Source organism: Ochotona princeps, chromosome 13 (genome assembly GCF_030435755.1).
Source record: "Ochotona princeps isolate mOchPri1 chromosome 13, mOchPri1.hap1, whole genome shotgun sequence".
In the NCBI taxonomy this organism is placed as follows: domain Eukaryota; kingdom Metazoa; phylum Chordata; class Mammalia; order Lagomorpha; family Ochotonidae; genus Ochotona; species Ochotona princeps.
Window position 1 is genome coordinate 11285172 of NC_080844.1, and position 16112 is coordinate 11301283.

The following is a 16112-nucleotide window of genomic DNA, read 5'->3' on the forward strand; positions in this document are numbered from 1 at the left end:
GGCTGGACCGCTCTCATGACCAGGTGAGCCTCATTTCAAGGCACAGTTGCTTCATTTTCTATCTATATCCCAGGTAATACACCAGGGAAAGCAACAGAAAAGGACCTCAGGTATCTGGGTTCCTGCCACCCAGGTGCGAGACCCAGATGGAGCTCCTGGTTCCTGGCCTTGGCGTGGCCTACTCCCAGGTTTCATAGCCATATGGGAAATGAATTAGCTAAAGGAAGAGCTCTGTCTCTTTCCTTATCTTACAAATACATAAGATAAATACTTTAAGAAATTTTAGAAAAGGAATAGGGCAAACATTTTTCTGGAATGTGAAGTTTTACTTAGTGACTCTGAAATAAGAGGAGTGGAAATCAGCTCTGACGTGGGTGCATTCAAGAAGCAGCATAGTATGCCTTTGAAAGTGACCTTGAGTGTCTGCTATAATCTGTGTATCAACAGGTCTGTATTTTTTCTTTCTTGATTCTGATCAATGATACCTTTTCAGGAAAGAAGATCATTATTTAAGTTATTGTGTTTTTCACGAATCTACTTTTTTATGTATTTCATTTTCCAGTTCCCAGTTTAAGATGTTTTCCTTTTTAACAGACTTGTTTATTTAATTGAAAGGCAGGGTTACAGAGGGAGAGAGAGACACAGAGAGAGTGGTACCCAATGTGCCGATTCACTCCGTAACTGACTGCCATAGCCAGGGCTGGGCTGATCTGAAGCCAGGAGCCAGGAACTTCTTCATGATTTCCAGCATCAGTGAAATTACTGTCCTCCAACTACAGATGACCTTAACCAATCATCAGCAGGAATCCTGCTCGATCTTTCTAGCCAGAGTTCTCATTTTCCCTGATGTCTCCTCTTGGTCATTTACATCTGCTGACTCCCACCCTGTTTTTTTTTTTTTTTTAAGGGTTATTTATTTTGATTGGAAAGTCTGATACAGAGAGGAGAGACAGAGAGGAAGATCTTCTGTCCATTGATTCACTCCGCAAGTGACTGCAATGGCCGGTGCTTCGTCCATCTGAAGCCAGGAGCCAGGAACTTCCTCCAGGTCTCCCACACGGGTGCAGGGTCCCAAGGCTTTGGGTCATCCTCAATTGCTTTCCCAGGCGAAAATCAGGGAGCTGGAAGGGAAGTGGGGCTGCCAGGATTAGAACTGGTGCCCATATGGGATCCTGATGCATGTTCCAGGTGAGGACTGTAGCCGCTAGGCTACCACACCAGGCCCCCATCCTGCTTTTTAAATATCCATACTCAGTTGCCTATTCCAATTGTTCTGTATTCCAGTTTTTCTCCTAATAGAATAGCTTGGTACACAATCTACATTTTTCCACTTCAATCTCTGTCCAACTCTATAAATACTAGCGAGAAAGACACATCTTTTTCTAATTCCAGGAGTTATAATTGCTCAAATCATTAATTTGATTGTAAGAGCACATATTCAATGTATACGTAATAATGATAAGGACAGTTACACAATAGACTATGCTTGGAATGGCTTGGATGTTGGATGCCTCACCATACCTGTCAAATGTATTTTGATTTCTCTCTTGTGTCTTGAATTCATGAAGGCTGCAATGAAAAGGACAGAATAGCAAGACCTCATTGTGATTTTATTTGAGTATCTTCCTGGGAGCTCTGACCATTCAAAGGCCGTTTACTGTATTCTGCTAAAAGGCCTGTGTCAACAGACTTCACATTGGACAGACTGAAATGCAATCTTTCTAAATTCAGTTCCACACTATTTCCCTGTCAACGTTCTGTGGCCCAGTCTTTTTTTTCTTATGTTAACTGATTCTTGAAAGGAAACTTTAGAATGCTGGTTACTTGGAAGAGGTATCCCAGTGGATTGCGCCGGTCACAGGTCTTCCATGTCACACTCACTTTGGATTGTGTGGGAAGATTTCCAAGGGTAGAAAGGACCATGTAATTCCCAAGTCACAAGGGCAAAATTATTAGCATTATTAGATAACAGCAAACACAACTCACATTTTTCCAATAAACATTTTGAAATACACTTATGTTTCTATCATCATCTATGTGTACAGTGTCATGATATGCTTAAATAGCAGCATGACGCACTTGCGATTGTTGCTGAAGGACTATACCATTGTTAAAATACAGGGGGAAACAAAAGAGGCGATGGAGGGATGGAGAATGTGGGAGGGAGGGAAAATCCTTGAGCTTCAGGAATATATCATGGAAAATTAACCAAATGAAATTACATAATAGTTACACAATTTAAGGTTTGCATTGCGATATTTCTTCTTACATACACAGCTTAACTCAACCATCACGGGAAAGCACTTTTTTCCATCTTTATATTTTATGTGCATGTTTGGAACTTAGCAGTAGCTGTGTTCTTGTTCCTTCTATGGAATACAGGATACCCATTGTAAGTTATGCCACCCCAGTGTGGTACAAAACACCAGGATTCATTAAATTCACCCCTCTTTGTTGTACTATGCATTTTCCAAACTCCTCTTTGCCCTTCCTTCTGGGTCTCTATTAACCACTACTTTAAATTTGGATAAAATAATATATATGTGTTTATAAATATGTACACACCATATATATGCATATTTATACTGTTGTTATTTCTCCTTTCATATGCGAGACAATATACTGTTTTGGCTTTTTCTTTATTTTTCTTTTTATTTATTTTTATTGCAAAGTCAAATATACAGAGAGGAGCAGAGACAGACAGGAAGATCTTCTGTCCGATGATTCACTCCCCAAGTGTTCACAATGGCCAGAGTTTAGCCGATATGAAACCAGGCGCCAGGAACGTGCCCTGGCTCTCTCTTGCGGATTAAGGTCCCAAGGTTTTGGGCCATCTTCGACTGCTTTCCTAGGCCACAAGCAGGAAGCTGGAAGGAAGCAGGCTGTTGAGTTTAGAGTTGGTGCCCATATGGGAAACCGGCACATTTAATGCGAGGACTGCAGCTGCTAGGCTACCATGCCAGGCCCAAGAATATGCAGTTTTGGTGTGTGTGTGCGTGTGGGGGGGGGTGTTTGGCTTGTTTCACTTAACAAATTTTAAAATGTTATTTTCTTATCTGCATTCTCTTTATTGCCCGTTCCATACTCTCCTGGTTATAATACCTGTATGTTAGGCCTTTTCCAGTAGACTCCATTTAACTTATCTCATCTGTTACTCATATGTGAAGGACCCTCCTCAGTATCACAGCTCCCAGTCCCATATGAGGCCTGTTTCCTTTCTGTATTTTTCCATCCTTCTCACTTCACCTTGGATTGGAGAACAACCCAAAGTTTCCTTATTCCACAACACAGAAGGAAGATTTCTTTTTTCTTAGTAGTCAAACCACCTTGCAGTTCATTTATAGTAAATATGCCGTAAGAAGGCCTCTTTCAAAAGGCTGATAAAACTTTTACAGATTGTATGGGTAAAAGGTAAAATCAAATATCAGTGTAGGTCATATTAGAAATGATACGCTTCAATGTGATTTATGGTTCTTGAACTTTTAAACTGAGAACTATATTAAAATTATCTCACAAAGCTATCTTTCTTTAAATGTGAGACTCACATGATAAAAACATCCATGAAAAAGATGAAAACAGAATAAAAAAGCTAAAATCAGTGACCCTGTTTTTTTAAAAACTTACAAAATGATCCTCTTACTAAAAACCATGGGCATTCTTCTAGTTGGAATCTATTTAATCAGAGACACATTGAGAAATAAAGATTTTAGTCCTAATTTGGCAAAATTGGACTATGATGTTGTAGAAAATGTCTGTCTTTAATCCTGTATACAAGCAATGGCAAAGAAAAAAAAATCCTGCTGAAGATGACATGCAAATTGTAGCATATACACATTCTTGATTTGCTATTTCTATGCTTTAATTTTTCAATCAGAGAAAATTCTCCAGAGGCCAGGCTTCATATCAAAAAAAATATTTCCTTTGGAAATTCACAGTAAAAAAAACTGTCTTGACGCATTAACTTATATAGGAAAGGAGTCCTTAACCCTACCCTCAAACTCAAAGCTGAATGTGTCTGTGTGCCCCAAGAGATTCCTAAATTACTTTTTATTAGCTACCAAACATAATGTCTTCTAAGCTGCAGCTTTCTCTTCAGATATTGAGAACCATGACAATAAAGAGTTGACTGTTTTACTCAGTATGTGACATAACAAGAAGTATATAGTATTTGTTTCTAGTTTCTAACCTCCTGTTTCAGCCCCTGCCATCCTTGCCTGGATTTAGGTCATGAAAGGTCTCTTCATGGGCTCCTATGTAGTTTCAGAGTGGGGAATGGTTGCTAAGGGAGCAAACTCAGGGAAGGAAAGAGGGGATGGAAGTTGAAGTCAAGCCCCATTGGCTAGTGGGTTAATCAGCTGTGTCTACCCTAGAAATCCTCTGCAGAAGGATGTGGGGATTTTCTATGTTGGTGAACACGTTGATTGGGGAGGGCCTGAGGAGGCTTCACTTTCCCAGTCACACCTTGTACTGTGCCTCTCTCCCATTTGGCTACCCTGGGAAAACAGCACAACCAAGAGGGCTTAAGGATTCTTCACTTTCCCAGCACCCACATCGTGTACTGCGCCTCTCCCCATTTGGCTATCCTGAGTTATATCCTTTATAATGAACTGGGAATAAGTTAAATTACGTCCTGAGTCCTGTGAGTTGTGCAAGAGGATGATCAGAGCTGAATGGGGGTGCTATTCCTGCAGAAATGTGGATGAGCTGGGCACCCCAGTTTTGACTGGCAGGTAGTAAAAGTTGTCATGGATAAGAGGACCTTGTAAGATCTGGTCTAACTTTGGATCATTAGAATCAGAACTCAACTGAACTGAATTGTTAGGTAACCGGTAGTGTTGGAGAATCAGAGAATTAGTAATATGGTAGTAAAATAAAAATAACAACCTCATGTAAATAAGCATCAATTACTTCCTAAAAATTTGATAAAATAATATTACTCTTTCCAAGGGAAACTTTTTCTACTATTCAATTTTATGTCAAGCATTTAGTTTACTTTGCCTCTGTTCAAATTTTATATCTGTTGACATAGCAAAGAGCCAGCAATATGAAAGTTTTATTTTCAAAGGGCAATTTGCGTAATATCACAATTCAACATACTGCATTTTCTGTCAAACCAAATTGACTTGCCATGCTCTGAATTATTAATCAGCTGAGTTCATTGATCTTTTCCCATCAGATCATGAATACACCCCTTGGATAAAAGACAGTGCTTACACATATTTACTGTCTAACGGAGAAACACAACAATGGTCTAGAAGATAGTGGAAATGCAGTATATTACTTATTGATTGATTTAATGGGAGATACATATGTTGTCTTGTAACACTGACCTTTTTCTTTCCTGGGCAGAATCCTTAATTGCATACCAACCCAATGTGACATTGCATGACATTGCTTGGGATTTCCCATCCACCTTCTCTGCTCCACTTATATTTTGAATATCTTGCTATCATTAAGTTGACAAAAGGAAACCAGAGAGGGTGAAGGATCTTGGTCAGGCTAATAACCCAATGGTAGTTAAGAGGTTTTGGTCAGATAATGTACTCCTTCATGGCTTACTTATTAATTCCTACTTCATGAGAAACCAAGAGCAATGACAATCTAGGTAGAAAAATGCTGAACTATTAAAAATTTGGATCTGTATCACAGCTATCTCTTTTCCTACTTGGAATACATTGTTCTTATTCATGGTGTGCAGTATGCTGATGACCAGCAGGGGAAAAAATTAGGAAACGAATTCCCCATATGTTTCTTTTCTGTATCTTAATTTAATAATCAGTGCTGCATTCAGGTAAATGAATATATTAAAAAGTTATTCAAAAGTTATATTCAAAAGTTATATTAAATAACTTTTGAAATCATAAAATTCAAGATTCCACTAGTAAGTTCTTCAGAGGCGCACAAAAATAAAACCTGAAACTCATCATCAAAATGTACGGGTTTTGTCTCTTAAAAGAAAAACTCAGAAGAAGCATGAAGGCAGATTATAATGATAGAAGTAGAAAGTGCTTGAGCTGACAAAAAGAGTTTGAAAGAGTTTAAAGGTGAAAGAGCGTTTTTCAAAGCAATGAATTTACTAGCAATGGTTGGCAAGATATAATCTTGCTCTGTGCCTTTCAGATACAAGTTTCTGAAATCAAATATGCTGTATATGACATAGACGGCACAGGACAATGTATAATGGACAGGATATGTATAATGTGAATTATTCTAGTATCGAACTTCAGTTTTTGTGAGAATATTGATGGTGTAAAGTTAAAAGTCCTACATGGAAGAAAACAATCGATTAGTGTTAATGATACAAATGCAAACTTTTGGTGTGACAGAGTACTCATGTTTAAAGAAAGTACAAACAAAATTAAGAATTCTTAAGGACAAAAACACATTTGGATTTGAATGTGGTGCACATATAATTCATTATTGGACCCTACAACTTCCAGCTTACATCAATCAAAACAGAGGTTAAATTGTAGAAATTTATAGATGTTTCACACAGATATTGTTAGAGTAACTATAAATTTCATGACACAAGTTACAAATACACAAACATTCTGTGACCACCTCATTGACATTTCAATTTTAGTTTATACACAACATATAACATATATAACATAACATGTTATACATAACATCATATCATCTTAAATTAAGGCAAACATGTGGTATCTAACCTTTTGGGATTGGCTCATTTCCCTTAGCATTATGGTTTCCAGTTTGGCCCATTTGGCCACAAAGAACTGCATTTTGTTTTTTTTAATAGCTGAGTAGTATTCCATGCAGTAGATGAACCATAGCTTTCTTATCCAATCCTCTGCTGATGGGCATTTTGGTTGTTTCCATGTTTTTGCAATTACTGATTGTGCTGCTATGAACATAGGAGTGCATGTTGGTTTCTCATAAAACAAGTGTTTTGGATATATTCCTAGCAGTGCTATTGCTGGATCATATGGTATGTTGATTTTGAGTTGTTTGAATGTTCTCCATACTGATTTCCATAGAGGCTGTACCAACCTGCAGCCCCACCAGCAGTGGAATAGGGTTCCTTTTTCCCCGCAACCTTGCCAACAAGTGGTGTTGGTGTTTTTATTCATGTGGGCCAGTCTTACTGGCGTTAGGTGGTACCTCATTGATGTTTTAATTTGGATTTCCCTTATTGCCAGGGAACTTGAGCATTTTTTCACATGTTTATTTGCCATGTCAATGAGGTGGTCACAGAATGTGGTCAAGAACTCGCATTTATCTTTAACATATTGGTTACTCATTACTATGTCAATTAATTCCATAATGATGTAAATTTTTGCTGATGGTATGTTGGAGCTTTTAATTGATTGGGATGATATTCTGCTGGCTCTGTCTTCAAACCAGAGAGGGTCTCCCTAAGAAGCCGTTGAGCTTGACTGGACAATAACATGCTGGACTCTATGTTTGGTATATGCTTGCAATGAGGGAATCTCAACTGAACTTGAACTGTGGTTATGCAACAAGGTGGAGGAATCCACCATGGTGGGAGGGTTTGGGGAGGGGTGGGGAGAATGTAAATACAATGTAATTAATGAATAAATAAATTCAAGAAAAAACAAATACACAAACATATGTTACCATGGCAGTAAGTGATTTGTGACTTTATTTCCCATTATTCCTGAGATATTAACATTACAGTGAAGTCAGAGCAAGCAGAAGGGTAAATCAACCTAGGTTTTTTAAGATGGTGGTAAATCAGCTTTTATTCGTTTATTTATTTTTGGTAAATGAGCCAAATATCCACTGGTGACAATTTCTTTTAAATTTGTTATTATGGGCACGTTGTGGTGGCGTAGCAGCTAGAGTCCTCGCCTTGCAAGTGCTGGGTTCCGATATGAGTGCCAGTTTGAATCCCAGCACCCCGCTTCTCATCCAGCTCCCTGCTTGTGGTCTGGGAAAGCAACCGAGGGCAACACAAGGTCTTGGGACCCTGCACCCATGTGGGAGACCTGGAGGAGGTTCCTGGCTCCTGGCTACGGATTGGCTCAGCTCTGGCTGTTGCGGCCGCTTGGGGAATGAACCATCGGACGGAAGATCTTCCTGTCTGTCTCTCCTCCTCTCTGTGTATCTGACTTTACAATAAAAATAAAAAAATAAATCTTTTTAAAAATTTTGTTATTACATAGAATTTTTGAAATTCAGTTTGCAAGTCAAAATATTTCCTGCTAAAATCATTAAAGCTTAAACACCTTAACATTGTGAAATTCTGTAATGACATATTGGATTTGTGGAAGAAATTTTTATTTTTATTTGTGGCTAAGTTGTAATAAACTGAGAATTGATAGTGTCATATGCATTTAAATTGAAAAAAGTATTCAAGATAAGCATACACATCAACACTCTTACACTGTATTGAATTTGTGAAAGAAAATAGCTCTTAATGGAGGCAAAAAAGTAGTTATCTTTCAGAACATTTGGGAAAATAGTTTATATTTAAATAAGAAAGCTAAAATTGAAAATATTTCTTGCACCCACCTTGGTAACCTAGGGGCTGTAGTCCTCAGCTTGCTTTTGCTGGGATCTCCTATGGGCCCTGGGCTCCTATCCCCGCTGCTCTACTTCCCATCCAGCTCCCTGCTTGTGGTCTGGGAAAGCAATGGAGGAACGCCCAAAGCCTTGGGACCCTGCACCCGCATTGGAGACCCAGCAGAGACTCCTTGCTCCCGGCTTCTGATTGGCTCAGTTTCAACTTTTGTGGCCTCTTGGGGAGCGAATCAGCGTAGAGAAAACCTTTCTGTCTCTCCTTCTTTCTGTAAATCTGACTTTCTGATAAAAACAAATTTTAAAACATAACTGAAAATATTTGTTCTCTATTGAGAAAAAGTTACTAGAATATATCCAGTCTTTATGGATTCGATGAATGGAGTCAAACTGATGATGAGGTACATTTTCCATGATTTTCTTAAAGATGTTTTCTTTAAATTAAAAATTCATGCCAAGTGTTTTTCTTAATTAAAAATATTGTGGTCTTCAAAAAAGAGTCCATTAAAGGTGCTGATAATTTTGAATTTTCTAATAGAATCAATTAAACTTCAGGTATGGTTTCAAGTTATATTTCATAAAATTTTCATAAATATTTAATACAATATAATTTCTCAAAATGCTTTCAGAAAATACCACTGAAATTATAACAAAGACAGATACGTCTAATTAACGGAGCCAAGTAAATGATACACATCACTGCAAAGTTATTTGATTTAATCAATAAGTTTTCAGTTAATAGATATTTATCAAACTTTTAAGCAATATTGCATTAGATGTAGAAAATTTTATTCTCAAAAGCAGTTTTGAAATAGAAGTATTATATAGTTCTACCAACATAACAAAAATCATATGAAATACCTGCTTGGAGTAAAAAAAAGTGTATTGTAAGAAACAGCATGGTTTTAATTATCTTAATACTCCTTTTTCATTCTAAAGTTTTCTGCTTTGGATGATACATTACATGGTTATCTGATTCACACTGTAATTAAATTCTGCTACACAACTTTTGCCACATAGGGACCAAAGTTAAGTGTTTTATCAAAATGATTCCAGTCATATGATACCTATTTTATGTTTATACACTTACCATATAATATTATAAATACATATTGATATTATGCACAATACAAACGTTTTGAGTAATAGAAAGTTTGAGATCCAATGACTAACAGCAGTAAGACCTATTTTTGTCTCCGTGAAACAAGGAAAGATACAAAAATGCTCCATATTTCATGAAGTGCAAGATTAAAATGTTTTTCACATATCAAAGTTTCAGAAGCATAAATGAATCTCACATTTTTTTAGCCAAGAAGCAGCCATCATGTAGTAGTCACTGCCAGCATGCCCAGCTTCTCACAGCTCTTTGTCATTTTAACCACATGTCTTGCTGAAGTTACACATATGAAGCTTAACTGTGTCTTAAAATTTCTTCTCACACGATGAGTGAGTTTGAGTCAAAAAAAAAATATGTCTTGCCCTCAAAAAGACATAGGAGGGGAAATTATTGTGGCGCAGCCTGAATCCTATAATATAATGCAAATTGTACCACTGGTGAGTCCACTTCCAATCCAGCTTCCTGCTAATGCTCTTGGGAAGGCAGCTAAGGATGACCCATGCACTGGAGGTCCATGTGGAAAACCTGGATGAACCCAGTCCGGGTTTCCCCTATGAATAGCAGACATCCAGTTTATTGCCTAGCATCTGTGGCCCTCAAGAACACACAGAGCAAAGAGTTGGATCAGAACAGGGCAGAATTTGATCCTGGGCACACCAATGTGGGTTGCAGCAGTCCCAAACAAGGAGCTCCAATTTGCTGAGTCATAAAGTTCACCTCTGGAAACCAAATAGAGAAAGTTTTTCAAAGCAAAGGAAGTGATTAACTTTAGTACTTCAAGGTGACCCTTGTTAATTATAATATCAGCAAAGTACAAATCAATCCTTACCTGCACCAGAAAAGTTTCAGAGGAAAGTGAGTTAGAATCCCAGCAGGGTGGATTTTGGAGAAAGTGGAAGGAAGGATTGCAGTTAATAAGGGCAGGCATCACTGTCTAAGAGCTATTCTATAGGGAAGAAACAATGCAGGCTGGTTGCTCAAGAGATAAGTGTGCAAGAAAGTGGTTTACAAACATACCAGAAAATGAGGGTGACGGATGCAGTAGTTAAGTTTCTGCTTGGGATATCCACATTCCATGCTGGAGTGCCAGGTTCAAGTCAGATCCACTGCTTCTTCTTTAGTTCCTGCTAACATATACCCTGGAAGTCAGCAAGCGTTGGCTCCAGCGTTTGGACACTACCACTCCCTAGGAAGTACTGGATGGAGTTGTAGGCTCCTGGATCCTGCCTCCTCTGGTCCTTGTTACTGTGATCATTTAGAGTGAACCTGCAGATGTAGCATCCCTCTCTGAAACTAGGTAAGTAAATAAAATGTATAGACCTACCAGAAAGCAACAGCATGTGCGCTTGCTGACAGCAAGTGAAAACTAGAGAGTGTGTTCTCAGAAGCACAGATAAAGGGAAACATATTCAGGCAATGTCTTCTGATGTGCAAGTGCAGAGGGTTGCCTGCGGAAGACAATGTGGAACTTCCCGTGTTGGGAAGCCGCCATGAATGCGGGTGTGTACAAGTGGAGGTCTTGTGAACGTTCCACTGATGAGTCTCTTCTTATAAAACAGGAAGCAAGGCAGTGAGTGTATATGGGGCATATGGGTATACGTTGTTTTGCAGCCTAAAACAGTAGTGTGTATAACTACTCCACATGTGTTTGAACAGAATGCACTCATTAGTTTTTCTCCCCATAATGTTCTTTATTACAGAAAACTCACTGTCATGATATATCTAATATTTTCTCTGTCTTATTCTTTGTCCTTACAGCTTCAGGATGAGGGTATGAGAAGGTCACTGTCATATATGTGATGGCAATTAAAGCAATAATGTATAAACTAGAACTTGCATTCCAGGTGGTACATAGATATGTTTTCCTTCCCCTTTTTCCTTTTTTTTTTTTTTTTTTTTTTTTTACTTTTCAATTGAAATCAAGAGTAGGTCTCCAAAGGAAAATTCATCTTCTGTTATAGAAATCTCTAGTCTGGACTCTTGCGAGAAAATAAGAACCCATCCTGTTCATAATTAGGGATGCTCACCAGGCAAGTTATAATTAAGTGCATACTCCCCATCACTTGCAGGTTAATGCATGGTTCATGGCATCAAACAGGAAGAGTAGTGCTATGAGTGTGCTCCCTGTGGTAATCTTCTTCATTGTATGAATTTATGGCTGAGAAGAGATCACTCCTGGTAACACAGTTATGGGTTAGAGAGAAATGAGGGGACAAGCAGCTCAGTGTACAATGTGTGCCATTACTGACATGAGCAAGGTTTGATCCCGGCAGGAATCTATGTTTCCACAGCTAGAGTCATGACTTCTAATGTCAGGTTGGTCTTCCCCATAGAATTATTTCATCCGTGGCAATATGGTTATTACATCCTTTCCCATAAATAATGTCCTTGATCTGGAAGTAATGACGTTAAACTGATGAAAGTGAGGCTTCAATTCCCCAAAAATTCTCCCAGAAAAGATTATTATCAGGGTCCTCATCCAACAGAAGAAACTTAAACAATTCTCCCGAGAACTTGAAATCCCCTCTCCCTACCAGTTCAACCTTGAGAACTAGAAGTTGGAAGGGAGAAACACATGTATTCAGAGAACCCAACAGTGCAAACATGCGTAAGAATCTCTGTGGTGTCTAGGTGGCTACTATAACCGAAAGAGTTCTTTATAACATTGCCACCACTAATCCAACAAAATCACAATTTTGTTGGAATTGAATCTAAACCTCACGTTACACTCTATTTTAAAATTTTTGTTTTTCATAATACAATTCCATAGGTTCAGGGATTTTCCCTTCCACCCTTCCTATTTGCCCTCCCCCTCCTGTATTTTCCTCTGTATTATTATAATAATATAGTCCTTCAGCAACAGTCACGAGGCCATCAATCTATTTAAGTGCATCATTACACTGTAGGTATAGACAATGATCGAGAGTCCAGCATCCTATTGTTAAGATATAGTTAACAGTTTCATTGGTGATCCTTCCTTTGTTCAGGAATAGAGATGCATACTGCACTGTATCTTCCCTTCTCAGGATGATATGTTAGGTCAAGAATGTGCAGGTGAACAGTTCTGAATATATATATATATATATATATATATATATATATATATATATATATAATATCATATATATTATATATATTCTGAATATATATTATATATATCATATATTATATATACACATATATATATATATATTTCAATTCACTTATTTTCTTTGGAAAGGCAGATCCATACAGAGAATCAAAGACAGAGAGAAAAATTTTCCTTCCTTTGGTTCACTCCCCAAATGACTGCAACAGCCAGAGTTAAGCCAATCTAAAGCAAAGACCTAGGAGCATATTCTAGGTTTCCTAAATGAGTGCAGGGTCCTAGGGCCTTCTTCCACTGCTTTCCCAGGCCACAAACAGGGAGCTAGATGGGGAAGTGAAGCAATTGGGACATGAAGTGGCACCCATATGGGATGCCTGTGCATGGAGGTGAGACTTCATCCTGAACATAGCATGGTTTTCACTCCCTGAACTGGGTCCACACAGTTGACATGCAGATAGCCAAGTACTGACAATGGAGTTGGGGAAGAGAGGTTTTTATTGTAAACCATACATCAAGGGGGCAGCAGGTATTGCTTAACTCCCAGGCTGTCTGAGGGGCTGAGAGTACCAGTTCGTACAGGTTAAAGCTGTGATTGAGAGGTACATGTTCAGCTCATGTCCAAGGTCCTGCTTGGTTTGTAATGCTCAGGATGGCCTTCAGGGAATTTTGATGATAGCACAGTAGTGTCAGTCAATCCATAGACCTGTAGTCAATGCTCTCTGTTCTAGGTTCCTGGAGACAAGACAGTGCAGCTTCAGACGTTATTTCTTGCAGAAACAAATGGACTTCATGAATCTGCTGATTAGGACTTTGTAGGTCAGGTTGCACCACCCCCTCAATTCCGTGAGTTCATTTTAGCCCAATAGCTGATTTGCCACAACAAACAAATCAAAGACACTTTAAGCCAATGAATCCCTTCCCGGTTGGGAGACTAGTACCTGATGGTCTCCAGCATCTTTATTCAAGGTACTATGTAAGAGTTTTTTAGGAGAAGGGGGATAAGGTGCACTTCACAAAGGTCAGAATCGAAGGACATGAGTCAACTTAGAGACTGACTTTAAATCGAAGTCACTGCATACTTACTTCTTCAGTATACCAAGAGCCAGGAACAATCCCAAGGCTCTAGTACAGTAGCAGTGGATTGTAGGGGCCACACACTCCAAACTTCAAATTTAATTTAAAAGAAAGTACTTAGGAAAGACCAAAGCTCATAATGGAGGCAAAAGCAAAGACTCAAGGGGAGTGCTTGCTGCCTACAGATTTAAAAGTAATTTAACTTAACATATTAAAAGTGTACTATGGAAAAAAAACTGGGCTGAAAAAAACAAGAAGCAGCAGTCTAAAGAAACAAAACAAACATCACAGCCAGACTCATAGCTAACACAGATTTAAAAGCTGTTAGACAAGGAATTTAGAATAACTGTGGCCAGTGCTGTGATGGAGTAAATCAGGCCGCCAGCAGCAGCACCAGCATCCCTAACAGGCTCTTCTTCCAGGTCGGGCTGCTGCATCTCAGACCCAGCTCTCTGTGGATGCTCCTGGGAAAGCAACAGAGGATGCTCTTAGTGCCTTAGCCCACGTCAGAGACGCACATAAAGTTCTGGCTGCTGGCTTCAGCCTGGAACAGCCACAGGTGTTAGGGTAATTTGGAGAATGAACTAGTAGCTGGAAGACCTTTCTCTGTCTCATTCTGTCTGTAACTCTACCCTTCAAATGAAGAAAGCATATTTTTAAAAATTAAAAAATCACATGTATTGTAACATGGAATATCTGGAATAAGGCAGGGATTTCAGGGCAAATTGCAAAAATATTTTCAGTCAAATAAAAACTCCTGCATGACATCAAAATCTGTAGGATGTAAAACAAAGCATTGGCTTGGTAATTAGATGCAAGTATTAGGCAAAATTCAAAGGTATAAAAACAATATACTAAACTTCAGACTTGGCAAATAAGAGCAAGAAGGGCAATTTAAGTATTAAAGAGATACAAAGAAGTAATTAATATCAGAGCAGAAATCAGTAAAATTTCCAATAAGCAAACAATGGAAAAATGCAATAAGAAAAGTTAACTCTGAATAGAGCAATAGAATTTAAACTCTTAAACAGATTAACCAGGAAAAAGAGTAAAAGGTAACTACTAGTTACCTTTATTTATTTTATGTATTTTATAAATTAATTATAATTACTAATTACTAATTAGTAATCAAATAATATTTTTAAATAATTGTGTCCTGTCTTCCACACCTCACCATGTGGGTCTCTTCCTCTGAACCCATTGTTCTATCCTGAGTTCTCCAGAAAGCTCAACCATAAACTGAACCTGATGTGGAGGAGGGTTGTGAGGCCCTGATTACAGCCATTAGGTCAGAAGCACAGATACAATCACCTAGGGCTTGTGATTGGCATCTAAGGGAGGGGTGCATAAGGAGTAAATCCGAAATCTACGGGATTTGAAAGTAACTCCAGGTCGATGGTGAGAGAACTGAGTTCAAGAGGATGGTGGTCTCTGCTGCAGAACGGAGCGCATCCTTATTGTGTCAGGAACATCCTCCACACAGCTGTGTCAGAAACGATCCATGTCAGGGCCAGTGCGATAGGGGCACTGGTTCATGTCCTGGCTGCTCCATTTCTGATCCAGCTTCCTGCTCACGGCCTGGGAAATCAGAAGAGGATGGCCCCAAAACTTTGGAACCCTACATGTGAGAGTCCCAAAAGGAGCATCTGGCTTCGGATCAGCTCAGCACCAGTTGTTATTCCCATCTGGTAAGTGAACTAGCAGGTGAAAGATCTTTCTTTCTGTGGCTTTCCTTCTCTCTGCAAATCTACCTTTGCAATAAAAATAAACAAATCTTAAAAATATACGGTAGAAGAAACTGAATCAGAGGTGAATATCGTTCTATACCTACCAATCTAGTTTTACTGAGTATTACTGGCACAGTTTGCTATCCACACAAAAACAGATACAAAACAACTTCCACAAACATGAACTCCAAATGGATTATTGAACTAAATGTTAAACGCAAAGGATATGACTTTTAGAAGAAAACACAGGAGGAAATCTATGTGAGATCTTGGATTTGAAATGAGTTTTTAGATTAAACATCAACTCATGAGCCATGCAATAAGACATTGATAAGTTGGAGTTTATTAAAATTTACGATGTCAACTCTGAGGAACTCACAGTTAAGAATAAAATAAAATGATGAGCTACAGGCTGGGGAAATATTTGCAAAACCCACTATCTGATAAAAGCATATTTGGAGTATACAAAAGAGGGAAATGCATAGAAGTCAAGACACGACTTGGGATTCCTGCATCTTGTGTCAGAGTGCCTAGGGTCAAGTGAGAGCTACACTTCCTGCTAACATGAACCATAGGCGACAACAAGCGATAACTCATCTACTTG